The following is a 212-nucleotide window of genomic DNA, read 5'->3' as shown; positions in this document are numbered from 1 at the left end:
AGGTGCGGCCTCAGGTGAGGGCTCAGGTGAGCGCTCAGGTGCGGGCTCAGGTGCGGATTCAGGTGCAGCCTCAGGTGAGGGCTCAGGTGCGGGCTCAGGTGAGGGCTTAGGTGAGGGCTCAGGTGCGGGCTCAGGTGCGGCCTCAGGTGCAGGCTCAGGTGCGGGCTCAGGTGCGGCCTCAGATGAGCGCTCAGGTGCGGGCTCAGGTGCGG

Source organism: Theropithecus gelada, chromosome 12 (assembly GCF_003255815.1).
Source record: "Theropithecus gelada isolate Dixy chromosome 12, Tgel_1.0, whole genome shotgun sequence".
Classification (NCBI taxonomy): domain Eukaryota; kingdom Metazoa; phylum Chordata; class Mammalia; order Primates; family Cercopithecidae; genus Theropithecus; species Theropithecus gelada.
The sequence above is the reverse complement of the archived record's forward strand: the minus strand, read 5'-3'. Positions refer to the sequence as shown.